A 26,317-nucleotide genomic window follows, 5' to 3' on the forward strand; every position below is an offset into this window, starting at 1 on the left:
TATTGATCCTCGAATGACTGTAAACTTCCCAGTGACCAATTCTCTCAACTCTCATCTTCACTACTTATTTCTGCAACATGTTTGAGTCGGCTGCAACATATTTGAGCTCCTTGGCTTTGCTCAAGAGAGAATCTTGCGGTTTCTTCATGCTGAGTTTTACGCTATCTGGCAGGTCCAAGTAGGCGTAGTGGGTAGCTTCCCTCCTGGCAGGCATTTCTGATGCGATCTGCAATAAAAATAACACAAGTTTAATATATACCACACACTGTGGTAATCAATAAGCGGTACGTTTGTGTTGTGCACAAAATAATTTGAACTAATTAAAAAATAATTTGTTGGCAAACAGTAATAACATTGTTAATACGAGGTCTTGAACTAGATACTGAAAGAGGAAACAAAAGGCATGGTATTGAAAAAACTGAACTGCAATTGTAACGAATTTGAGTGCTGATTTATATATGTTTTGTGAAGCGATGCTGATGGAAACAGTAAGTAAACTTTATTTGAAAAAGAATAAAAGACTGAAAAGCATGACAGAGAAATCAGTAAAAATAAGAAGCAATGATCTCCATAAAACATAACCACAACCGTAATAATTCACTCTTAAAACTGTGCACACTGAGAAATCTTGTCTTCACTAGTTCGTGGACTAGTGGTACACCTTTCTTTAAAACTAAATCTACACACGCGATATGAAATGTGGAAAACTAAAATCTACACTCATTACGGTAGAAATGAATGAAAGCCTGATCTGTCTGTATAAACGGTGGAGGGCCAGAAATAATGGTGTGATTTATATATATCATAAAATACAAATAAAACACACTGGAGGCTTGATCGTCATTTACCAGTTTCTTAAAGGATTTTTTTTTTTTTACATGCAAGCATGCGTATAACTTAAAATAAAAGCATAAACAAAATGAACATAGAACACAAGCACAAAGCACACATACGTACACGGACAAAGGAACAAATCAAGAGAAGACCAGCCGGAAGGGCTGACCACAAAACACACAAGCGCATACATAAAACACAACAAAAAGATAAACAGTGGAATATAAGCACAGGGGAAACACCAGAACATAACGTACACATAACAAGCCTACCAACACCTCACACAGACAGAGAGGCTCCATCACAAAACGATAAACATACAATAAGAAAGATAATAACAAAGGAAACAGACCTCCCATAACAAACTGGAGGCGAAACATAACAGAGCATAAATCGTGGCCGGAACACACAAACAGCCTGAAGGGCACGCAATGACATAAACAAGCATACACATCCACAACCGGACACCCACACACAAGCCATACAAAAAAAAACACAACATAAACCGGAGCACGCAGGACCGGGAAGCATAACCTACCCCACCCACACTCACACGCCCCACAGCCACGCACACAAAAGGATACACAAGATATAAAGAAATCATATGCGAGGAACACAGTCCTCAAGAGGCAAAAGTGTGCTTTTCAGGGAAACGATCGTAAGGATACTTCTTATAAGCCTCCCAAATCAAATCCTCAAGGTTGGAAGGGTTACAAATCCCCCGCTGCCGAGGAGGTATCATAAACTCTGGAATATCCAGATCAGGCGGCAACGGCCAACGCTTAAGGTCACTGACACTGTTACGGCCCTCTCGGGTCGCAACCGGGTTCTTTCTCTGCTGTTGTTAGAGGAAGGGTATCCTGCCCCAAGCTAGTAGTGGTTTTCAAGGGATGAGATCCGTAACGCAAGTAAATAAAAGGGGAAGGGAAATAAAGTCAAAAACTTAATAATATAATTACCGTCACCAATAAATATATATATAAAAGGTTACACAGGGGAGGGGTATAAACACTGTTATCTACAAAGTAGTCTTCTTCTGAAAACGGAGTGTTCTACGGTGCTCACGATACTAAGCTCTTGGTGCTCTTGTGGCCTTACGATGAATACTTCGATCCTCTCGAGTCTACCCTGGCCACAGGCCAGCCAAATCACAGTTCCACTGGGGGCACCGTCGTGGAGGCCATCAACCACAAGGCCAGCCGGTAGCTGGCAGGTTCAAATCAGCGACGCTGGTTAGGCCACCCCACGATCGATACTAAGGTCGCGAAACCCTAGTCAGGAGCCTCGTGTGATCCCACAGACCACTCTCCTTGCCACAACACCCCAGTGGTTAAGCGTCTCCACCAGTCAGTCCCGGGTACTACAATCCCTCAACTGCCACGTCATAGGCAGGGTAACACCACAGTGTTCATCCGACGGGGCGACTCACAGCTGCTGCAGCAAACACTTGGAGACCAGTCGGATGCCTTGGGTAGACTGACTCAACTTCCATTACAGCAGTCCCAGGTCAACTCTGTAATCAGACACGTCATCAGTAACGAGGACACTCTAGGGCATGTCACTTACCGGCTTAGACACAAACGCCCACCTATCCACTCCATAGATGGCGTTGCTGTCTAAGCTCCACCTCACCAGAGGTCAGCAGCGGCTGTGTTATGAGCTGATCAGGACGGGAAACTAGCCCTTGTGGCCAGTATATCTCACCCTCACTAGGTGTCGTCGTCCATTTGGAGGGGGTTTCGGGATCTGACCCACAGATGGTGCGGTCGTCACTGCTCCATGCTCGGACGCTGGATTCGGGTCCGTAACAGACACAAGTCGCATAACGAGGCCGGGGAGCGCCAACCACGCCCTGCGAGGAAGCAGACGAGGGTCGCTGAGAGTGCCTGGCCGTCGTACGCACAGGAGCAGGGGACGGTCGACGAGACGATAGCAGGTACTCTGAGAGAGAGCAACAGATAATCTGAGAGAGAACTCTATCAACATCAGAGGCGCGAGACTGTTCAACACGCTTCCACTACACATAAGGGGCATAACTGGCAAACCCCTCAGTGTTCAAGAGAGAACTGGATAAGCACCTCCAAAGGATACCTGATCAACCAGGCTGTGACTCATACGTCAGGCTGCAAGCAGCCGCGTCTAACAGCCTGGTTGATCAGTCCAGCAACCAGGAGGCCTGGTCGACGACCGGGCCGTGGGGACACTAAGCCCCGGAAGCACCTCAAGGTAGCCAAGGTAGGTAGCACTTCCACTGAGACCGCAGGAGACAGGGAAGAGACGGCCAGAGACGGCCAGAGACGGAAGAGGCGGCAAGACCTCTGCCGAGGGAACGAGGAAGGTCACAGAACCCACAGAGCGAGCATCTTTTCTCAACACCACCACCAGGCCATCCCGCTCACCACGAACCTCAGCAGGGGGAACCACCCCCCACATAGAACTGGAGCCATCCGACGCAGGCGACGCCCTCCAAGCAGGAGCCGCAGACACCATATCTGAAGCGACGGCCGAAACACCGGCACCAGCATCCTCAGGCAAATGCACCTCTGCCACCACCGTGGTATGCAACACACCCGGAACCACCCCGCCGTCGCCGGAAGATCCACAATCGCCGAATTCGCCAATATCGGCCCACGCTTGAGAAGAACGCAGGGAACGCTTAGGCTACATGTCGTCAGACCCGGAGGCTGACTCAGACATGGGCAACACAAGCCGGTCGAACCGAAGGACGACGCAGAACGGCAGCATCCTCAACCACATGGGGTATCAGGCCAGGAACAGGAGGAAGCGGCGGAACCACCCCAGCACATCCAGGACCAGAGGCACGGACATAGGACCAGGAGTAGCAGCCGAAGACGCGGGAGAAGACGGGGCCTCCGCATACGGTGCACCAGGAAGGTCTCTGGAACAGTGAGAACAGTGACGGGAGCAGGTAGACCAACCGACAGCACCGCATCACCTGGAGGAAGAACAGCAACCACCGGGGGCTCGTCGGGCGATGCAGGAGGGAGGGGGGGGGGCCGCAGCAGCAGCGAACGGGACCCGCATCTCCTCATCTCCTCTGTGACCTATTTACCCCTGTCACATCTATATAGATTATATTCTGGTATCCAGATCTCACTGTCAATGTTCTTTTGCATGGGTTTCTGTGCAAGGTCCAAATAATGCATTTGGCTCAGTGAGGAGGTTATTTATGAACGGTACTTAGTTATTTGCTTTTTTTCAGACCTTGTATGTTGGTAAAGATGAATGAGGTTACTCTATTTGGGGTAATTTGATGATTTTTTCAGGCAGGTCCATTATGTGTGGGATTGTCGGTTTTGTTCTGACGAGTACTGATTGTTGCAGGGTTGTTGCCTGTCGTAGCTGGAGATTTGGTGTGGGGTGTAATTGCATGTGATTCTGTTATGCAAGTGGGTCTTTCAGCCAATTCCATACACAATCTTCAACCTTTTGAAACCTTTTTTCGCCTGGGTATGAAATAAACTGGCTTTTGTCCAAAGCCATGTTCATGTTTGCCTCTATTTAGCGTTCTGTGCCTTCCACGTAAAAGTATAGACAACTGAGGGCATAGCATTCTTTTACCTTGAGTGAGGTTTCGTACATGTCAGGATGGAGAAATCTACATGTTGATTGAAAGCGACATTTTCCTTTCCTTAGCATATTTAAACACTTTTTGGGGATGGTTAACAGCATTCTAATCCTTTTATATTTCCTGAATGTCAGCAAATGTCCCTTAGATATATGTACTTGTATAGATTTATATTAGTATATTTCGGTAGCAGTCTTTCTTGTAAACATTTGTTAAATATGACCGAAAAAGTTTGATTAATAATTCTAACACGAATTTTCTCATGTTTTTTACTGTCGATGGTAATTGAAAAATCAATTCTCCAAAATTCATTTTTATTTCTAGTCTAACGCGACACTTGAACGCGTTTCGTAATAACTTGTTACATTTTCAAAGATTTTAAGTTATTACGAAATGCGTTCAAGCGTCGTGTCAGACTAGAAATAAAAATGAATTTTGGAGAATTACTTATTCAATTACCATCGACAGTAAAAAGAAACATAAGAAATATTGAGAAAATTCGTGTTAGAATCATTAATCTTACTTTTACGGTCGTGTGTGTGTGTATATGAATGTGTATGTATATGTATGTGTGTGTGTGTATATATATATATATATATATATATATATATATATATATATATATATATATATATATATATATATATATATATATATATATATATATAATATAGTGACGGGAAAGTGTTGGAGTGTTGATGTTCGGCAGTCCTCCAATGGCAGGTGTCAAAGCCTGGTCACACTTAAAACAAAAATATAGGCTGCTTGCCTGTTGTCTGTGGTAAGTGAGAGGGAGGAACACGTAAAACACAAAGTATGAACAATGAAACTTTAATATATTTACTTTAAACATAAATGAAAAAAAAGAAATCTCGGAGAATTAAAAATTCAATGAAATAATAAAGAACTGCAAAGACAATGTGAGACACAATAATACAAAAGAGAAAATGTAAAATTGGTGCCGAGAATATCGGCTATGGCTGAAACCTCCCTTCGTATACGAGCTAATGAGCTAGTATGCCAGAGAGATGTCAACGCTAAGAGCACAAGGAATATTCTGAAGTTGATAGCTGGTCAGGCTCAGACGTCGAATCGGGTAGAGGGCACTGAGGTGCAGTGTGCAGGTGCGTGGCTGGCAAGTCACCAATCAAGAGCAGGCAGGCTGGTGAAGGGTAGTTAGCTGGTTTGATGACGAGCCGGAGTGTGGAGGGTGTGTGGAGTGGGGGGAATTGGGTACGTTTTGCCTCCTGGTCAAAACGTTTTGTGCTACTGGTCACGTATCTTGAATGTAGCATCTTATACTTGGATATTTGGCGTAACTTGAAGTAGGGAAGAGCAGGCTCAATCTCTCTTGAAAGAGATTATCGTCACTATATATATATATATATATGCGAACAAGCCTGAATGGTCCCCAGGACATATGCAACTGAAAACTCACACCCCAGAAGTGACTCGAACCCATACTCCCAGAAGCAACGCAACTGGTATGTACAAGACGCCTTAATCCACTTGACCATCACGACCGGACAAAATGAGGTGATAGCCGAGGCTATATGAACCACCCCACCGCCGGCACTCGGATAGTTATCTTTGGCATAGCATTTTACCAAATCACCTCATTCTTTGGGGCACACGTGAGGAACACAAATGCGAACAAGCCTGAATGGTCCCCAGGACATATGCAACTGAAAACTCACACCCCAGAAGTGACTCGAACCCATACTCCCAGAAGCAACGCAACTGGTATGTACAAGACGCCTTAATCCACTTGACCATCAAGACCGGACAAAATGAGGTGATAGCCGAGGCTATATGAACCACCCCACCGCCGGCACTCGGATAGTTATCTTGGGCATAGCATTTTACCAAATCACCTCATTCTTTGGGGCACACGTGAGGAACACAAATGCGAACAAGCCTGAATGGTCCCCAGGACATATGCAACTGAAAACTCACACCCCAGAAGTGACTCGAACCCATACTCCCAGAAGCAACGCAACTGGTATGTACAAGACGCCTTAATCCACTTGACCATCACGACCGGACAAAATGAGGTGATAGCCGAGGCTATATGAACCACCCCACCGCTGGCACTCGGATAGTTATCTTGGGCATAGCATTTTACCAAATCACCTCATTCTTTGGGGCACACGTGAGGAACACAAATGCGAACAAGCCTGAATGGTCCCCAGGACATATGCAACTGAAAACTCACACCCCAGAAGTGACTCGAACCCATACTCCTCATTTTGTCCGGTCGTGATGGTCAAGTGGATTAAGGCGTCTTGTACATACCAGTTGCGTTGCTTCTGGGAGTATGGGTTCGAGTCACTTCTGGGGTGTGAGTTTTCAGTTATATATATATATATATATATATATATATATAATATAATATAATATATATGTATATGTATATATATAAATATGTAATATAATATAATGTGTGTATGTATTTAAGTTTTATGCACTAGTTAATTTGCTCGAAACATGCTTAAAAGGTCTTTTCTATTGCAGGTGTGTTGGAGCTGCAGGTGTGTGCAAGGACACTTCAGGTGTGTATGAGGGATCTATAGGTAATGTCCACCGTCCACTCCACATGGTCACTGCTGTTAAAACCACTTGTGTCGCAACACGTGGGGAAACTCAAGTTACAATACATGAACACATTGCTGGTATGATATATATACAGGCGTGTGAGGGAAATACAGGTATGTTCGAGGGCACTACATGTGTGTGAGTGAGCTCGGGTTACAATGCAGGAACACATTGCAGGTATGATAAGTATACAAGTGAAATAGGTTTTAAATCATTAAGGACAACATTAGTTTTATTAACATCAATTCAGATGTTTCGTATCATCGTGCATTAGACATCAGCAAAAGAACTCGGAGAGATTTTACTAGTCTCATATTATTGATAAATATCCTGTTGATAATGTTCAAAGACTGACAACAGTAGTATCTACTGAAATTTTTTAAAATATTAAACTAAATATTTTCACAGGAATAGTGAAGGTCAAGCGGACATAATATTCAATTATTAACATTCTTTAAAGTGAAGTGGTGTTGTACGATACGTTTTTAAAGCCGTGTGTATATTATTCCAGTATGTATGAATCTTGTAATCATGGAATTATTTTGATAGAGCATGAACAAATCGGCAACAAGAATAAAAACATAGGAATGAAGGAAACTGCAGAAAGGTCTTGATTGGCCCCTATGTAGCAGTTCCTATTTATATCCACCCAAACTCAAGAGATCCTACGTCTGTTATGTTACCCAGTAATTTGTTCAAGTCAACAACGCTGTTACCAAATTAGTATTTACCCAGGTCTTTCCTAAATCTAAACTTGTTCAATTTATATCTATTATTTCGCGTTCTATTCAGTGAAATATTTAATACCTTATTAATATCTCCCTTATTATGCCTATTCATCCACCAGTACACTACAACCAATGCCTCACACGGAAGGTGTTATGGCCTCACTCGACCAGTAACCGGGTTCTTTATCTAAGTCGCTGCTAATGGGTTTGATGCCTCTTCTTCATTCATTCTTCTAGTAAGTTACATAGAATTGGCAATAGCAAGTAATCGTGAAAGGAAAGGGGAGGGGGTAGACAGTACTAATCAGCACTTTCCCAAATATAATATATAAAAAATAATCACTATATTTACATATGAACATTGCGAGTATCACTTTTGCACAGGACACTAATACGACAAATTCTGCAGTCTTCTATCGCTGGGAGTCCACTATCTTGTGTTATACGTCACCCACGCTCAATGGTCCTCACACTGGTGAGTTCACCCTACTCAACACATGGGCCAGTCCTACATCGTAACGTCACTGTGTCTAAGACACCCCACTTCGTCTCTCCAGCAACACCCCGGCAGAAGTATGCGGCAACACCACTTGCAGGGGTACGCGGCGACCGACCCCCCCCCTGGCAGGGGGTACGCGGGATGACCGCCCCCCCCCCCCTGGCAGGGGGTACGCGGGATGACCGCCCCCCCTGGCAGGAGATACGCGGGATGACCGCCCCCCTTCCTGGCAGGGGATACGCGGGATGACCGCCCCCCTTCCTGGCAGGGGGTACGTGGGATGACCGCCCCCCTTCCTGGCAGGGGGTACGTGGGATGACCGCCCCCCCTGGCAGGGGGTACGCGGGATGACCACCCCCCCCTGGCAGGGGGTACGCGGGATGACCGCCCCCCCCCCTGGCAGGGGGTACGCGGGATGACCGCCCCCCCTGGCAGGGGGTACGCGGGATGACCGCCCCCCCTGGCAGGGGGTACGCGGGATGACCGCCCCCCCCTGGCAGGGGGTACGCGGGCTGACCGCCCCCCCTGGCAGGGGGTACGCGGGATGACCTCCCCCCCGGCAGGGGGTACGCGGGATGACCGCCCCCCCTGGCAGGGGGTACGCGGGATGACCGCCCCCCCCCGGCAAGGGGGTACGCGGGATGACCGCCCCCCCCCCCCCCGGCAGGGGGTACGCGGGATGACCGCCCCCCCCCCGGCAGGGGGTACGCGGGATGACCGCCCCCCCGGCAGGGGGTACGCGGGATGACCGCCCCCCCCCCCCCCGGCAGGGGGTCCATTTGGTCTAGTGTCCCTTTGTCCAATGATCATGTGAACAAATAAACAAAGACAGAAATGCATACACCAATGATAATTAAATACACAAGTAATCTTTGTGTCATGTCATGGAAAAGTGAGGTTGAAACCTGCCTTAACGTGTGAGTGAAACCTTTTAGCCTGGGAGCACGAAACTAACCCTCAAAGTGCTGTCCCTATGACTGGAACCAGTTTTTTCCACTGATGCAGCCCAGGCCCAGGTGATAAAGGCATTGCAACGACTTTTGCAATATCCTTGGCCAGCCCATCCCGAAGGCTGCCCATAGATACCCAGCGAGGCTGACTTTGGTCCCAGACCAGAGGATACAGGAGAGTGCACGGATGGATATGCGCTCCTGGAGATTCCACGCTGATATACATCTGGTCATACTCACTCGCACAACTTAACACAGTCGCGAAATTCCATTGTCTCATTCCAGGACAAAATTGGGCCATCTCCTTATTCTAATGGGTGATGTAGTCCATGTCTATGCAGCCGTTATCCTTGAGATTTGATACCTATGGTATTTATATTATAATTTTTGTTAACTTGTAATATTCATTTCGGTATGAAAGGCTTTGGCTTTCTGGTCCCTTCCATAAGTAAGTTATCCCTACTGCCACCATATATTCAAACTTCAATACAGTGATCACTCATATCCATGGGGCCACGGAATTAATTTCGCATGTGAATCGTTTAGTGAATTCTAGGTAAAGTCAAGCTGGTTCATCATTACCTTTAGTCACGTGGGTCATGATACATGTTGGCTTAAAGTTTCTTGTTGCCATGTCCAATAGTTTAGCTCACTCTGTGCCACTATACGGTTCTTGTATCTATCCATGGTTGAAGTCTCCATGATTGAGTTTCATGGATTTCATGGAAATCGATCCATGGATCGATTTCTAACAGGCGGCAAAGTCTGCTCTCTCGGTTATATTATGTACTGCTATGTTTGTCATAATCTTGCCGGGGGTCTGTTATTTAATGGACGATTATACATCTCGGCTGCTACCTTTTGGTTCTTACATTGTCATGGTGCCTGTTGCATTGTCTCGGAACTCCTCCCAGCCCGGTGTACCCATCTCCTTGAAACTAAACTTTTATCAGCAGAGCCGCCACTCCTCCCCTTCCAACCCTCTGTAGTGTAATGTTGGCGCCAGTACACAGTCTTGACACTCGAGCAGTACAGTCAAATTAGTCAGTGTGGTATTGGAGGAATCTTACTTTTATGTTGTGGTTGTCAAAGAAATATTTGATCGGAAGTGGAAGGTCATTCATAATTTTTATTTTCTGGTAGTCACGCCAGTGTGTCGATGGCTTTTACAGAGTCTACTGATAAATGTTCCCTTGATATATTGTGGTTAATGGGCAGGATCTCAGTATGTTAAGAACGTCTTATACAGGTCGGTTGGGCCTGACAGATTTTCTGTAGTGTCATAGTGAGGTGGACGTTTTGTGCTGAACATACTTATAGGTTTCGAATCTAAAGAAATCACAGGTTTTTATACAGGTGTTTTCAGGCCGTTGGAAGTGTGTAGTTTCTGTTAGACCTGATTGTTAGGAACAAAAGTTTTAAGAGATGGGGATACCTAGGTTTAATTCACCTTCATCCTTCTTTCATACAAATTTAGCTGCAGTGTTTGTCATTATGGTGGGTTATATTTGTGAGATGGTATCCATACAAGAGACTCTAAACCCTTTATACTGTGCAGTGAGCAGGTTATTTAAAAGTCCAATTATAAGGCTCTTACTGTCGGTCGTACATGACTCTTTTCAAGAGCAGACTTTGTAGCACACAATTATTCCTCCTCCTACTTTTAATATACTGGTAATTAGTTTAGTGCAGCCAATTGTTTGTGTAGAGGTCAGCTAGTTGTTTATACCGACACTGATAGTCTGTGTGACAGTAGTGTTTCTGTAAAACCTGCATGCTATTGCAGTCCGTCCTGAAGATGTCTGGACTGTGATATCGATGTGAACAGTTCTCGTGTGATCTTCAAAATTTTGAGGCAATTATTTAAAGTGTGACAGCTTTGGAAAGAGAGTGATTCTAATTAACCATTTTAGTGGCGGTTGTATATGGTACTTGAATTGAGTGTACAGATGAAGAGGGATATCCGAGACAGAAATAATGCATTTAAAAGGAATGCACAGTTTCCCGAGATTGTAGCCATTTTTACTCTGCCATTAACAACACAAGGAGTGAGTTGGTATGTTGCACCACTTAATAGTGTGCTAACGGCTCAGAATAATGTCTCGGAGCAATGCTGGAGATGTAAGGCTTTCATGACCTGAAGGGAAAAGGACGTTGTTAACTTCGATGATTCACTAGTATGGTTGGAAGCTTCAGTTCTTTCCTCATGTTGATTCTTGTGCCTCTTGGGGCACAAAGAAATACCCTCACGGCTTCATTCTGAATTACTTCTAGTTTGTTCAAAACAGAGGCGGGGAAGCTAAGTGCAAGGCATGATAATCAACTAGGGATCTAACAAACATGTTGAATAGTCTGGCATATATAACATTTATACTAATATTCCTACTAGTAAGTTTTCTCAGTGATTTGGCTTTTAACCTACAATATAGGTAGTTTAGTGTCATTGATGATACTACAAGGTATTTGTGCTGCCCACGTTTCCATAGTTTGGTTGTTAACTTTGAAAGCTAGAGATCACTGGTTGTATTTTGGGAGAAAGAGCGATGGATTAAGTTAGACAGAACTCAGAAATTTTAGGAGCGAGTGAATCGAGGAGAGATTGAAGTCTGGTTTAGATATTTGGAACAAAACAAACTGTTATGTCGTCGACATAACAGATGACAGCTTTATCATAGTGTGAAAATAAGTTTTTGTGCATTAGGACATTGAACAGTGTTGGGCAAAACACACTACTCCAGGGTGTACCCAAATCGATGGGTGCATAATTTCTTTTTACTCGAAATAGCCGAGACCGTTCTGATATTCAGGTACCCCTTGAGCCATGTCAATAGTCTTTCATAAACTCCAAAAAAGGCAGACTGTTCTAAGATTATGTATCATTTATGATGTATTCAAAGCGGCTTTTAGTTGAATAAATTCCACCAAAAAGGATGGTATCTAGCAAAGTATTCATCAAAGCAAGCTAGAAGGCTTCTTGCAGGAAGAAGGTTAGAAGTAAGTTGGGGGCTGATTTGAAACGTTAACCTGTCGTGTATAATCCTCTCAAGAGCTTTACACATACAGGATGTCAGAGATGGGGTCTGAAGGCACAAAGAAATCGCCTGAATATTATTTATCAATGAGAAAATGAGTAAGAGCTTGAGAGTAGGATTCAATCCTCTGCTCTGGGTACTAAAAAGTTAACCAGATTGGAATTCTTTTGACCATATCGTGGTACAGTTGCCAAAGGAATTTGGTTGTCCCTAGAGCATAGGTTTGACTCCTGCTCACTGATCCTACTGATTTTCTCATGGGTCAGAATTTGTGTGAATTTGGCTTGGGTATGGGTATTATTAATCGGTATCCAGCTGTCAGGTAAGATATCTTGCCTCAGACTTTGATTAGTTCTAGCAGAGGGCTTTAATAGGGGAATTGAGGATGTAACGGATACCTTTCGTCCTGGGTTGCAAAGCAATTGCAAAGATTGAAAATGTTGACGAGTCACGTTGCAATGGTGTTGCATGCAAAGTTGCATGCTTAGTAAACGTATTTTTTAGTATCAAAATAAAATATATAAGGGTATAAGTGGTTTAGGATGTTAAAAAGAAAAATCAAAACGATTCGTACAGTTTTTTGTAAAAGTTTCGTACGTTAGGTAGTGGAAGTATGGTGTTTCAAATGTAATTTTCATGGCAACATTCTTGGGAATGAAGGGAAAGTGGGGAAAAGCGAGGAGAACTTTAAATGTTTCAAATTGATTCGTACAGTAGATAATTTTGTATACTGTAATTAAAGATTAGTAAGAAAGATACATTAAGCATTAGGCTTAGTTTCTGGAGAAACGTTTAGGAGAGTTTCAAATTGTTAGCTTCAGTGACGCTGAAACTGGTCAATTTGAGCTGGTCGGCCGAGCGGACAGCACACTGGACTTGTGATCCTGGGTTCGATCCCAGGCGCCAGCGAGAAACGATGGGCAAAGTCTTTCACCCTATGCCCCTGTTACCTAGCAGTAAATAGGTACCTGGGAGTTAGTCAGCTGTCACGGGGTGCTTCCTGGGGGTGGAGTTCTGGCAAGGACCGGGCCGCGGGGACACTAAAAACAAAGCCCCGAAATCAAGTAAAGATAACGCAAATAAGGATTTACAAAGGATAAGAATGTAAAGGTTGTTTAAAGGAACGTTTCAAATTGAGTCTGTGAAACAATTAAGGTTTACAGAGTGTAGATATGCATGTCGAGGTTAGTACAAGCATGAACGAACGTTTAGTGGGTGTTAAATACAATAACTGTTAGCAATGACTTCCTTCCCGTACAAGTGCAAAACCCAGTCGTGACTGTCTCCCCTTCCATTCATCAGCTGACAGTCGTGACTGTCTCCCCTTCTATTCATCAGCTGACAGTCGTGACTGTCTCCCCTTCTATTCGTCGGCTGACAGTCGTGGTTGTCTCCCCTTCCATTCATCAGCTGACAAAATGGCCCTCCCTGTCTCGCCTCCTCCCACTCTTAGCATTTAGTGTAAATAATGTCTATGCATCACTAACTCCTTACCTAACTAAATAATTTAATTGTATGTACGGGAGTGAATTAAGTGTGATACTAACACCAAATATTTCTGTCCACCCTGTTAAAGCCCCATTAACCACCAGCGATCCATCGTCCTGTTAATCCACCATTCATCTAACAGTTCATGCCGTTATCCACCACCTACCAGCTCCTCCATCTAACAGTGACCCATAGTGCAAGCTTCACTGTTTCTCTTCTTTTTAACTAGCGTTATGAATCGTACATTAATGCTCTAACCCATCCAAATTTACCTAACTTAATTGTGATGTTTGTCATCCAGTGTATTAAGCACCATGTATTATGCTACAAATAATAAAAATGTTAAAGAAAAAAGGTTGAGAAAGTAAATTATATAAATATATATTTTTAAATGTTGATACGGAGTATTAAGGATAATCTAGTGTCAATTAAATTGTGTTAAATCATAAATCTCCGACATACACACACTTGAATTTGAGAATTAACATTATAATGCGTGTTTGAACTCGCATAATGTAAATCTTTATTTAGCGACTTAAAATAGCGCTCATGCGCACAGGCAACCTATGCGCTGGGCATTCCCAGCCACACGCCCAAGACAACCAGGCCACTACATGGTAAAACGACTGCAACCTGGGATTCCACTTCTCTCGGGGGTTCCAGGGGTTTCCACTGCTGCCTAGAGGGTTCAGTTGAACCCAAGGCTGCAATCCTTTAACCCTAACATGGCATGGTTGTCTAGGGCGTGTTCTTGGGAATGCCCAGCGCATAGGTTCGAATCCTCATCACGGCTCCATATTTTCTTTGATAAATCACGTTTGTGTGATTGCTCTGTGGACCAGAGAGGTACACACCAATCCAACTGGGTGACTACTCAACCCTCTCGAGGGGAACGGTTTCTTAACACTGTGACTTGCCTCACTAATTTGACTTCTCTCTGCCCAAATTTCAACGATTTACAAAAGTTCGTCAACATACTGATAACAACTTAGTAGCAACTGTAGTAAGAACAGCCCCATCAACCAGGTATCAACTATGCATAACTAAGAACATTTAATGATCTCTACAAAGTGTTCAGATGTGCGTTTTTAAATAATAGATATTTCCACTATACTTGCCGACTCTCTTGAGGAGAGTCGGTAAGTGTAGTGGAAATATCCTACATGTGTCCTACACTGAGCCAGCCCAGTGTAGGACACGCCAGGGATGGGTCAGGTAATCTTCGTCTCAAAGACTCTGCCTTCACCTGTTCAGGCACTGACAGGCACATTGATGTGGACTATGATGCATGGACTAATCAGTGATAGACAATTCAACACACAAATAGTAAGTTCTTGAAAATCAAATCCACATCCAGGTGTCCTTATTAACACAAGCTGGTGGCTGTGACCACAGATGGGTGGCCACTGCGGTCAAGCACTTACAGCTGCCCGAGGTTCAGGAACCACCAGGAGGATGATGGTAACGTTTGTACCTGTAGTACTGAGGCTTGAAGCTGCTAGAGATTGCTGGTGGCGTACACAGTCGGGGACACGTGTAAGAATATGGTACTTGGCTGCCCTCGCTACTCTTGTAGACAATCCCTGCATAGCATCTGTTGGAGGTAATGATCTTGTGTTATTCTCAGACGAAACATTCTGGGTTTGCAGCAGTTTCCAGTGATACGAGGAAAGATTTCTGCAGCTGATGATGATACATGTTAACTACCTAAGTGCGCGCGCGCCAAGAGTGTGCGCGGCCAAGAGTGGTGGTCTAGAATCTTTAATAAGTGGGAGGGATCTAGCATGTTTTGTCTGAAGGAAAAGACGCCTATAAAAATATTACATAATGGCTTGGTCGATCCATTAAGAATTGAACGAAGATATAATAACTTCAGATTATGAGCAATCATAAGCTCAAGTCGTCGCAGCTTTGTGAGGAATAACCCATCAATACCCAGATTCAAGAGCTGTTGATGTAACATGTTGACTGTATTTGTGTCCGCCCGCCAGGAGTGCGTGTCACACTATTGTTTGGAAGAAACGTTGCAGATTTCTTCTGCAATGCTTGGATAAATATCGTTGTTGACTGTCTGTTGTCCACATGTCTAAATTTGCGCACACCCCAGTATGCAGGCGACCCACACTGTTACCACAGTGATATAGTCGCCCGGTTCTCGATCTTTTTTTTTTTTTTCGTGTGTGTGTGAGGGCCTTATCACCGAGCAGGTAATTCCCTGTGGGCAGTGCCACAATGTACCACAGTGCGCCTTAAAAGGTGTATTGAGCTTGACAGAAAGCTATACCAAACAGCTCAACTAGGTGTTGGGTATCTCTAAGCCCACATGGGAAAATATTTTCATAATATTTTTAATATCTCTTCCCTTTGAAGGGAAATAAATTTATGCAGATCTAGGAGTGTCTCAGGCATTAGGTAGGAATGTGAATCGGCTCATTACTGGGATACGTCAAAACGAAGTTGAGAAAGAGGAAATGGAGGCAGTTTTTAGACAATGAGGAGGGACAGTTTAGAGGAAGAGTTGAAATGAGAATTGCTATCGAGGTTTCACAAAGTACTTCTAACAGCAAGAATCCCGACATAATGTACCTAGAGGGGACAGCATCAGTCACACAATAGCCTGTGTCAGACTCGGCACATCTTCCCAAATTGCAGACTTAAAATTCAAAAACTCCAAAACTCATAATACAGATAGACAACTTTCTTGAAGCATATCGCGTAGTAACTGATATGGAAAAGATGCAACCAGAGTTCAAACTTTCCATCACTGTCAACGAGCAAGGATAAAGTGACACAACCAAACCAAATGACTGCAAATTACCGAGAAACGGTAACATTCCCGCAAAGAAAACCTGAATGCTTCGAAAAGCTGGACCCTTCAGAAAGACGCACAAGAGTCGTGCTGTTGGGATATCCAATAGACTCCCCATTGGATCCAAAACTAGATCATATGCAAATCTTGGTTGCAAAACGGTGCCGCACAAAAATAGACAAAGCAGTGACACGTCAGATTCAAGGACTGTTATTGGACATGCGCCAGAAACGTTCAGTCTTGGAAATTAGGGAATATATTGACAGACCATACGTTCCGAAACCCGTGTACTACTTCCGGTCAGAAATTACGGCCACCTTCAAACACGCTGCACAGGACAGGAGAGATGCTGAGTGTACAGCCTGGGGCATCCAACCACGAACTGTACAGCCAAGCACAAGGGAAACCAGACCACAACAGCCAAAATGTCCATACTGAGGATGAAATATTATTCCTGGAGAACAACCAAATGGAAGTTAAGGTGCAGACAGCTTTGGTCAGGATAATCACAGACCAGCAGTACATGCATCAACATCGTCTGGAACACTCGTGCACAGACACAACAGATGCCAACGCTCATAGAACACAATTCATTACACAACTCGAGCAACTCCGAATCGGAAAACGAACAAACCCACTGCTGAAATACAACATGGAAACAAAATACAACCACTTTCGGTGTCAACAAAACAGATTGACAGTTTAACGAGGTCTTGCTCAAAAAACATTGAAGATCATGGCAAAGACCATTAAAAATTGCATACAGATGACGCAGAATGCCTCGTAACAAGACTCGAGCAATCACTTGTGTAATAATGGAGAAGATCGTGCAGCACACCAGTTACATAAGAAACAGTACAAGACAGAGCACAAGAGGAAAACACATGGACATACAAACTACCACTAACAGTCGGGTAGTCACATCAGACCATAAAGATCCCCAAAAGCAACTGCAGGAAGCAGTGGCGAATCAAGATCAACGGAATCTTGTAATGCACCCATGAACAATCAATTCAGTCCGATTTGCAGCGACACTGCTAGCGAAGTGGAGACTGGTTGTTGATTCCGAAGAGGAGTTCTACTAGGAAAGGCAACACGAACAGAAACGGTTATCTGTTCATTACGAATTCTGCATTGGAACAAACAATGTCTTGGAAATAAAAAAATCACTTCTGTAAGCTGCAATCGGTGCAAAAGCAGCAGTTTTGCATGAATCTGTCTACCCAGCCATAAAATCCTGCAAATTAGCTGGATATCAATGTATTATACCGCATGAACAAAGGACACTAAGGATTAATGATCCTTGTCACGTAACACTATATTATGCAAGGAAATAGACCCAGATTTGTATGGTGATGAGTAGAGGTATTAGCAGTAACAGTGAATATGGCTGCTATTGAGCTCCTCGTATGTAACGTCTAAAGCCCCTATATTTAAACTAGCAGAGGAAGTGCTTGTCATGGATATGCATGATATAATAATTACCTGGGATTTTAATGCTTATAATCACTAGGTAGGCGTGACTGGCCAGCCAATGCAGATGAGCCATTTAGCTAAAGTTCTGAGAAGTACCCGAGATTACACTTCTTAACCCTGGAGAATCCCCCCCCCCCTCCTCACACATTCAAGGAGGTTCTAAAGTTAATTGCAACTGCATTCAAGCATCAGGCGAAGTGTGAAGTAGACCCGGTGATCTCCAGTGACCACTATGCTACTATCACAACACTAAACATAGAAAGATCTCTAACACCACCCACACACAACCTACGTTGAATGTAATAAAGGCCAACTGGAATATATACCAGAACGAGCTTGAAAATGGCCTACTACATACTCTCCACCTAAGGATTTGGACACGAGACCAATCTCCAGGAAGCCATTACAGCTGCTGAAATAGCTATTCCAGGAAACACAAAACGAAAGAACTATAGGTTCTACGGTAGTGAAGTTAGAGAACAAAACACCAGAGTCAACAATAAATCTCTAGAGAAACTGCACACATGAAAGAATAACTCTGCTAAGAGCAGTGATATATGAAGTTAGACCAGTTTCTAAAGAGAGGAGGCAAGATGGTTTGAGTTAAGTTACTCTAAATAAACATAGGTCTTTGAAAGATATGGAGACAGATTAAAACAGTTATGTCGACCACCCCGACAACATGCATGTATTTAACCATTGCAGGAGGCAGTGACTTGCTGTCTAGTTTGCGGGTGAAGCTTCATACCAGCTTCCTGCAAAGGTCAGAAGATGGAAAGGAAAAACAGAAGTTGACGGCCATTCGAAAGAGCATAGCTATAAATGACGAATGTGACTCGTTACTAAACAAGAACTAATCAAAGCCAAAAAAGGTGGCAATGACACTGCACCAGGTGCTGATAACATTACATACTCGGTGAATGCACACGCAGGTTCTGATGGAGAACATGGGATATTGTACGTTATCAATGCATCTTGGGAGTTCGACAAACTACCGACCTCTTGGAAGAAAGCAGACATCATGCCGATTACTAAACCGAAAGACCCTGGCAGTTAGACCAATTTCGTTAACATAACGAATTATTAAAATTGCTGAACTGATAGCCTTAGAGGCTACTGTGAAAGACTGGGGATATGCCTGTTACGAACCCGGATCCAGCGTCCGAGCCAGGAGCAGTGACGATCGCGCCATCTGTGGGTCAGCTCCCGAAACCCCCGCCAAACGGACGACGACACCTGGTGGGGACAGCGAACACTGGCCACAAGGGCCAGTTTCCAGTCCTGTGTAGCTCACAACACCGCCGCTGCTGACCTCTGGTGAGGTGGTGCTCAGACTACAACGCCATCTATGAAGTGGATGTGTCGGGCGTTTGTCTGAGCTTGTAAGTGAGGTGCCTTAGTGTGTCCCAGTTATTGATGACGTGTCTGCTTACAGAGTCGACCTGGGACTGCTGTGATGGGAGTTGAGTCAGTCTACCCGAGGCAGCCAGTCTCCATACCTTGTACCTTGTTGCAGCCGTTGTGAAGTCGTCCCCCCGGAAGAACACTGTGGTGTGTGAGCCTGCCAGTGGAGTGGCAGTAAAAGGATTACCCGGGACCGACTGTTGGAGACGATTATCCACTGGGGTATTGAGGACAGGAGGGTGATTTGTGATATCACACGAGACTCCTGTCTAGGGTGTTTACCCTAATATCGTCCGTGGAGTGGCCTGACCAGCGTTGCGGGTCCGGAACCTGCCAGCAGACCGGCTGGATTTGTGGTTGACGGCCTCCACGGCGGTGCCCCCAGTGGACCTGTGTTTTGGCTGACCTGTGGCCAGGGTAGGCTCGGCATTTCCAGAGGACACGTTGTGAGGCCACGAAGAAAGCACCGAGGGCTCAGCACCTAGCTTCTGGAGCCAGAGTCTTCAGCAGAAGACTATATTGTGAATAATTTCCTTGTATAGTGTTAATACCCCTCCCCCTGTGCACTCTTTGATTTTATATATATAATTGGTGATGGTGATAATTATAATATTAAGTTCTTAACTTTCTTTTCCTACTCCCTTTAAGTTACTTGCGTCACGGATCACATCAATTGATAGCCACTATTGGCTTGGGAACGGATATATATAACTTCCTCTAACAACATCAGAGTAAGGACCCCGTTGCGTCCCGAGAGGGCCGTAACAATGCCTAAGAATATATATGGTTTTACTAGAGAAGGTACTGGGATCTTCATAGCAACATTACTAGTAAGAGTCAACTCAGGTTCGGTTAGTCATCTTCCCTGATCTAGGAAAAAGCATTCGAACTTGGAGGCCAACAAGCATTTTTACATAAATTATAAAAAGTCAGAAAATTCTGGCATGGATTCAAAATTCTTATTCACAGGTATGCCAGAGTAAAGCTGAAAGGCCAAGTGTCAGACTACACTTGTATGAGAATGGAACTGCACAAGGAGTCGTCCTCAGTCCTATTCTTTTTAACATCCATATAGAAAACCTCGTTACCATGACATTCGCAGGAGTTAAATTCCTAAGCTATGCCGATATATAGCAGTAGTTGTCACAGGTCCTTCACTTATGAATAAAGCACAAGTGGCGCTAGATAAAGTAACATCTGAATTCAGCATTTTGACAAAACAAAATATCGGCACAGAAATAAGGCAGAGAGACTAGGTGACTGCACTCACAGGCTAAAAGACTCGAAAGCCCCAGGTGAGGATGGAATCAAATCCAAAGTCTTAAAGGAACTGGCAGAAGAACTATACCTACCGCTGAAACTACTTTACACAGAATATCGGGGCAAAGAGGATGTCCCCCTAGATTGGAAATACGCAAATGTCACCCCAATTAAAAATAAACGCAGAAAGAGCTCGGTATAAAACTACCAACCAATCGGCTTGACATCATACTTCTGCAAACTCATGGAGAGAATCCTCAGGGAGGGAATCATTCACAATCTGTCAATGTACAATCTTTTACAATCAAAACCACATGATTGTTAAAAGCACATTCTGCCATACGAACTTGCTCACATTATTGGAAACGGTAACCAGCTACAAAAAGGCCTTCCAGTGAATGTAATATACATGGGTTTTGTTAATGGTTTTGATAAGAAACCACATGAAAGACTGACAAGCAAATTATAGGTCCATAGAATAAATACTAAAATATTAGAATGGGCAAAACACTGGTTGATGGAAAGAAAACAAAGGATTTTCTAAATGTGCTAAATGGAAACGAAACTGAATGGAGAAATGTGGTAGGTGGGGGACCACAAGGGTCCATTTTGGGACCTTCCCTTTCTCATATACATAATTGACAGATGAGAATATTACAAACCACATAAAGAAATTTGCAGACGATGCAGAGTTATGGTAAAGTGGGAAATGACAATATTAAAGCCTTAAAAAGAGCTACATGAACTCCTCAAATGGTCAGAAGACTGGCAAATGCTCTTTAATATCGACAAAAGTAAGACCATGCACGTGAGACAACCCTCGCCACGATTACCATATTAATAGCATTACATATCAGCAGATTGATGAAGAATTTGACCTTGTAGTCAAAATCCACCACTCATTAAAAGTTGCACGACAGGTGGGTGCAACAGTCAGAAAAGCTAACGAAACTTTCGGGAATATCAAGCGTAATTTTGACTAGGAAAACCAAGGTAATGGTTCAACTGCATACATCTCTGGTGTACCCCCATTTATATTTCTTTGCATGCACGGAGACCTCCTGTTTAGAGGGACAGCTGCTCTGAAGAAGGTGCTACGTTGGGCAACAGAAGTCATTGCCAACCTGTTCTCTTAAAATTACGCCGCTTTTCGCACGTTTGCCTGTGTGGCCAAAAGTGGACGGAATTTAAAATTAAAATTGGCTCACGAAAGTGATGTTCTGTCCTGTTTTCTGTTTAGAGTCGTCCTGCTTACACGTTTAGGTTAGGAGAGGTAACTTTTAATTAACGGTTTTCATGACGTTTTGAAGCTTTAGCTCTTCCTGCCCTCCTAACCTACCAGAGGACCCTTAACTTGCTGCTTTGGTTAACAAAAATTCAAAACTTTTCAATTAGTTTTTATTTTCAAATTACGTCCATTTTCGGCGATACGGGCAACCGGCCAAATTCAGACGTAATTTGTAAGAGGACAGGTCGCGCCAATCATCTTAGATGTCAGGAACGTTTGAAGGCCACAGGACTAACACTGCAAACCAGGCATGACGGGGCGGATCTCGCTGAAACATCAAAAATACTGAACAAGTTAGAGGATGTCGATTCCGGATATTTTCTTCACACGGTCATGTGTATCACAAGCAAGGAGCAACGGTTTCAAGCTTAACAAGCCACAATGTAGGACTGAGAACAGGAGACGCTTTTTCACCTACAATTCACATTAACCCATGGAAACGCCTACCCTTCGAAGCCGTAACTGCCAAAACTTTTTAAAAATATACTTGGAAAAGATCATAAAGGCAAATGGTGGGGAGCTTCAAGCCGCCGGCTTCCTGTTCTCGTAGAGTCCACTAGGATTAGTGACTCTCTGGTAAATCACGCACCTTGTTATTTCAAGAATAACCTGCAGTGGGTTACTCAATGCCAATATCTTGGAGTATGGATAGATTCTAAAATGACATCCAAACAGAAAATTCAATATCTGAAAAAGGCAAATTTGCAACTGAATATAATAGGAGCAATCACAGCCCCGTCTAGGAGCGGGACAGTCATAATGCTTTACCTGCTTTACTTTCTCCTGGCCAGTGGGCATGTGTTTGTTATTCAAAACGAAGCATTGAGACACATAATAAGGGTTCCCAGATGGACGAATATATTAAGCCTAACACTTAATAAATATTAAGTCTTAGGCTTAATATAATGCATAATATTTGTCAACTGGGTGCCAAGTCGAGTAGGAATACTAGGGAATGCCTTTGCAGACAAAGCTGCAAATCTTTCAACCAAGAGAAAAAATGTAAACATTTACATAGCAGAATCTAGCATGGATTAGGCAAATAATTAAGAGATACAGAAATGCAGAAGATGTAGTGACCACAACACTGCAGCTCCAACATCAGGTTCTGTGGGATGGTACAAGAATTTGACCAATTACGAACCACTTATTTTGAAGAAATAAGTAAATAGGAATATGTGTGTTACACCAGGCTTCGATTACTTAAATGTAGGGACATGGTTGCGACAACGAGGTCTTGAGCAGCACAAGCAGGCCAGAGGTGGAACGATACATAAATCTATCCTACAAACGTGCTAGGTGACCGAAGGAATGTTTTAGTTTGTAATTAAAGTGTGAGTTTCACGATTTTGTTAAATTAAGTTATAAAGAATTTGCAAGGGAAGGTATTAACCTAGTATTCCCCAAATTTGGAGCCTGTGAAAGTTATAGGGAGTAAGTTTCCGCCTAGAGGCACACTGGCATACCCAGGATGCAACGAGATGCGTGATTGGCCACAGCCCCGCACCTTCCTCTAATCTAAAGGTGACCCGAGATTGTCAGGGACGAGCCGAGCTACGAGACAGCTCATATGCCGTGTCACTGTTACCTCAGACCTGGACGAGGAAGGATTCAGTGTTTAAAGTTTTTTGCAGGATTTCCTTTTGTGCTGTAGAGTTAAGCTTCAAATAGGAAACAATGACCTCTTCATTACTTGAGTAGCCGATAACCTTTTGAAAAGGTATATATGATGATAAAGTTGTACAGCTAAGACTGATCGAGGGCCTAGTGAGGGTCGCCTCACAGCTTAATGAAGTGACCAAGGACATCAGCCAAACGTCCTGGGGCCAGATTCACAAAGCAGTTACGCAAGTACTTGCGAACGTGTACATCGTTCCCAAATCTTTGACGGATTTGGTTACATTTATTAAAACAGTTTACAAGCATGAAAACTTTCCAATCAACGGTTGTTATTGTTATAATAACAGCCTCCTGGTGCTTCGGAGTTCATTACCTGTTTAATAATTGTAAACAAAGCCGCCAAAGATTGAGAAAAGATGTACAGGTTCGTAAGTGCTTGCGTAACTGCTAAGTGAATCTGGCCCCCGGAGTAAATGTGAACAGTGCAGTGTTATCCTCCAGGTCTTCAAGGCAGTCCCTACGAAGTGAGGGAGTCGGTAAGTCGGTGACCAGTGACACTTGCGCAAGTACCACCAGTGCAAAAATGGCCATTCAAGAGTTAAAGGTAAAAAGAGGTAAGTGTTAACAAATTCTGTAATGCAGTGACAGGAAACGTTACTCACTGCAGCCCATCCTCCGAAAATGGGGAGGTAAATGTAACAGCACAAGTGTAATTGTGTACTGTTCCTAGCAGTCAGGAATTGTACTTATTACACTTAGTATTAAACCGTACTGTCAATTCGGAGGATGGGTTTTGATTAATGTAAGAGTTATGTCGGGCCGAGAAACTGTTGGTCAGCAGACAGTGTTAAATATTAGCCAACAAGTATTGACTGGCTGTGTGGCTCTCAGCGCTAGTGTAGCTTATTAGTGTGTCGAGTTGGCTAGTAGACACACGAGCCTTTGCAACACCTCTGAAAGAGGTTTCTGGAAGGTCTCCGGGAACGCGACCTGAGACTCCTACGAGAAAGCCCAGTAGTGGAGGGCTGAGCTAGGAGGAAGCTTGAATGTGAAGCCAATGATTACCCACTGAGGCTACCAGAAATTGGAGAGGTTTGAAGGGTGCACCTAACACCGGAGGACAGCTGGTGAGGGAGTGAAGTCATCGGAGACATCAGCTGAAGCAGTGCAGAGACCCGGGCCAGGAGAAGCTCTTCGCCTCGGATAAGTCAGCTTTTAATAATAATATACACTTCCTGGTCGATGATGATCGCTCAATGATTTACAAAACTCACTTGTTCAGGGTCATGACGTTAACTCCATCATGGAAATAAAATAATTGTTAAAAATCCATTTATTGTCCGATTATGGAACTTATTTTAAAATGCGCGCCCACCTTTTCCCCATTCTGTGTATACCCCACGAGGCATCTCCTCGCCACGTGAGTAGCCACCCAAGCATAAGTCTCGGCGTCTTGGTGATCATACTCGTGACCGCAGTGCTGTACCCATGTCCAAACGTGTGCAGTTTCCTGTTTTTCTTCAGTTTTCTTCACTGTCTTTTTCACTAAATTTACTCTATGGTGGATAGTGATCAAGAAAAGAGCAAATCCATCTTGAAAAAAAAAACACTATGGAAAAGCTAGCGAGTGTTTGCAAGAAGTATGAACTCGTTAAACTCTCACCAAAAAATTTCAGACTGTAGTTGCTGAATTTTCAGGCAGTGGCCTAGACACTGCAGAAAGTGAGTGACCCTCCTGCTTACGGTTACCTTGCGATGATTTAGGGACTCAACGTCTGTGGCCCGGTCCTCCATCAGGCCTCCACGTTGCTGGACTGATCAACCAGGCTGTTGGATGCAGCTATTCACAGCCTGGTTGATCAGGTATCCTTTGGAGATGCTTGTCAGATTCTCTTGAACACTGAGAGGTCGGCTAGTTACGCCCCTTATGCGTAGTGGAAGCATGTCGAACAGTCTCGGGCCTCTGATGTCGATAGTTCTCAGAGTACCTATTGCACCTCTGCTTCTCAACGGGGGTATTCTGCACATGCTGCCATGCCTTCTGGTCTCGTGTGGCTTTTATTTGTGTGTGTAGGTTTGGGATCTGCCACAATAATATTTTCATAATGTAAATTGAGTGATGTTGAAAGTTAAGTGGCAGAAACTGAAACAGCCGGTGAGGATGATACAAAATGAATAGTGATGTTGATGTGGCTATCGATACAGCCTCTACATGCAGGTGATTCATTTACCACTAGAACCCCACATACCAGTTCTAGTGATGCCTGGTCTACTGACAACACTGCACCATTTGTTCAGTGTTCTACTGGACCACCAGGCTTGACTGTCCCAGCACCAGTGTTCTACTGGACCACCAGGCTTGACTGTCCCAGCACCAACCACACCTCAGGAACTTGCTCAGTTATTTATTATGCAAGATTTACTGAAATATTTGGCATGTGAAACAAATTTTAATGCATGACAACCTGTTCACTGCTCCTAACCAAGCAAACAATGAGTGGAAAGAAGTGAATGTAAAAAGTGTTTGCCAGACATTTGCGACTGACACAGTTGATGGGAGTTATGTAGATGCCAGTGATATCAATGTACTGGTAAAATGTAGCATGTAGCTTCTTTCCGTTTTTGTATAACTTCAAAGTGATAACGATTGCTAAGTATTTTCATACTCAAAATAATACCATTCCAAAAGACAATACAGAATACAGACAATATTGTTCTCATTCAAGTTAGAACAATAATGGTATA

The 26,317-nt window shown here is 43.8% G+C and overlaps 1 long non-coding RNA gene across 4 annotated transcripts in view; it reads left to right on the forward strand.

Annotated features, from left to right (window-relative positions):
• Positions 1-26,317, forward strand: part of LOC138363911 (uncharacterized) — a 564,751-nt gene that overhangs the window by 470,753 nt on the left and 67,681 nt on the right. The window contains exon 2 of one of the 4 annotated variants that reach the window (XR_011228257.1): positions 6,938-6,975. The exons of 2 other annotated variants lie outside the window; for them this stretch is intronic. This is a non-coding gene — a long non-coding RNA (uncharacterized lncRNA). The remainder of the gene's footprint in view (positions 1-6,937; positions 6,976-26,317) is intronic. One more of the 4 variants, XR_011228260.1, reaches the window with a different exon arrangement.

The sequence above is a fragment of the Procambarus clarkii genome, chromosome 12 (genome assembly GCF_040958095.1).
Source record: "Procambarus clarkii isolate CNS0578487 chromosome 12, FALCON_Pclarkii_2.0, whole genome shotgun sequence".
Lineage (NCBI taxonomy): Eukaryota > Metazoa > Arthropoda > Malacostraca > Decapoda > Cambaridae > Procambarus > Procambarus clarkii.